Genomic DNA, 2,500 nt, shown 5'->3' on the forward strand with positions numbered 1-2,500 from the left:
TTCAATTTGTTTGTTCGTCTGGCGAACGTTTTATTGCGGAATTACCGCGGTACTTCCAGCCGGGTATGGCTGCCGTACGACCTACAGGATAGATCATCGAACCACTTTTCGTGCATATTGTCCGTCGAGGGTATCACCTCGATACCCCCAACAGACCTTTGGACACTTCCTCACTACTCCTTGGAGCAGCAATCAGGGAACCATATAGTAGGAACAGCCGAATATGGAACTCTTTTCGTACTTTGGACACCTCCTATAACTTGTATGGCGACTTCGGGGACCTTCATTTCGTTCTCAGTTGGTACCCCTATTTCGGTCTTTGGACACCTCGTCTTACCCGTATAACTCACTTTAGGTCCACTTATTTGCCTGATATCTCATCGTGAACCCGTTTTTCGTACACCGTACACACCTAGGAACACCACATATGCGTTTCCCTTTCGATCGTGAAGTTTTCAAATTTTTCGATTTTTGGTCCTAGAAATTCATGAACGGTGGGAGACCAAAATTTTTCATAAAAAAAAAATTTTCACCGTTTGACCATAAAAACCTTCTTTTCGTACATACCCCATCATTTCTTCACGTTTTAGGCCATTTCTGAAATTTTCGCTTCGATAGTGTGTCCCCTATAATACAAAATGAACATTTTGCATCTCCCACAAGTGGCCATTTTTTTCCGCCACTGAAGAACACGACCTCGGGAACTCGGACCTAGGACGTGGCCATGTAAGTCATAGGCCACCCCAACTTTTGCAAAATACTGTTTCTTTTCACTTTTCATGATCTAAGGCGCGTTCCGACGGCGTTTTGAACAAATTTATGAGAAAAAAAATTTTGACCCTCGGACCAAAATTTTTTCGTTCGGGGCCCCATGGCCTATGGCCAGTATGGGAACTCGGGATGCCGATATGACAAAATTTGTCAAAAAATCACTAAAAAGTCGCTATGGCCCATTATTTAGAGCTTGTTGAGACCTTTCTAAAACACCTTGGTTGACCCCTGTCCGATAAGTAGTTTTCGAGATATTCGAGAAAATGTGATTTTTTGGGACTTAGAAAATTTTTGACCCGTACCCTAAGAAAAAGTGATTTTTTCATAGGACAATTTTTTCTTCGCAAATACTGTTTGGTTTCACTTTTCATTATTAGAAACGCGTTCCGAAGCCATTTTCATCAAAATCTCGTGAAAAAAAAATTTCACCCCCGGACCAAAAGTTGGCCGTTCGGTGCCCTATGGCCTATGGCCAGTATGGGAACCAAGGATGCCGATATGCGAAAAAGTGTCAAAAAATCACTTGAAAGTCGCTATGGCTCATTAAATAGAGCTTGTAAAGACCTTTCTAAAACACCTTGGTTGACCCCTGTCCGATACGTAGTTTTCGAGATATTCGAGAATAAGTGATTTTTTGGGACTTAGAAAATTTTTGACCCGTACCCTAAGAAAAAGTGATTTTTTCATAGGACAATTTTTTCTTCGCAAATACTGTTTGGTTTCACTTTTCATTATTAGAAACGCGTTCCGAAGCCATTTTCATCAAAATCTCGTGAAAAAAAAATTTCACCCCCGGACCAAAAGTTGGCCGTTCGGTGCCCTATGGCCTATGGCCAGTATGGGAACCAAGGATGCCGATATGCGAAAAAGTGTCAAAAAATCACTTGAAAGTCGCTATGGCTCATTAAATAGAGCTTGTAAAGACCTTTCTAAAACACCTTGGTTGACCCCTGTCCGATACGTAGTTTTCGAGATATTCGAGAATAAGTGATTTTTTGGGACTTAGAAAATTTTTGACCCGTACCCTAAGAAAAAGTGATTTTTTCATAGGACAATTTTTTCTTCGCAAATACTGTTTGGTTTCACTTTTCATTATTAGAAACGCGTTCCGAAGCCATTTTCATCAAAATCTCGTGAAAAAAAATTTCACCCCCGGACCAAAAGTTGGCCGTTCGGTGCCCTATGGCCTATGGCCAGTATGGGAACCAAGGATGCCGATATGCGAAAAAGTGTCAAAAAATCACTTGAAAGTCGCTATGGCTCATTAAATAGAGCTTGTAAAGACCTTTCTAAAACACCTTGGTTGACCCCTGTCCGATACGTAGTTTTCGAGATATTCGAGAATAAGTGATTTTTTGGGACTTAGAAAATTTTCGACCATGACATATATGAAAAGTGAATTTTTCATAGGACCAAAAAGTTTGTCCAAATAGGGTTTTGGTTCACTTTTTATGGTCAGATAAGTGATCCGATGCTATTTTCATGATCATTAGAGGGATTTCACGCTGTGACCAAAAATTTTCATACTTCATACTTGTCCCGGTGCCGTATATGGGAGGACCGGGGGAACATGTCTTCGTAAGTCGTGATGTTCAGTGACGGATTTCTGGGACTTAGAAAAAAAATGTGCTCTCAGGCACATTATATGTTTCATACACACATGATTTTCATTCTTCATACTTGTCCCCGTGCCGTACATGGGAGGACCGGGGGAACATGTCTTCGTAAG

Source organism: Anopheles stephensi, unplaced genomic scaffold (genome assembly GCF_013141755.1).
Source record: "Anopheles stephensi strain Indian unplaced genomic scaffold, UCI_ANSTEP_V1.0 ucontig163, whole genome shotgun sequence".
NCBI lineage: Eukaryota > Metazoa > Arthropoda > Insecta > Diptera > Culicidae > Anopheles > Anopheles stephensi.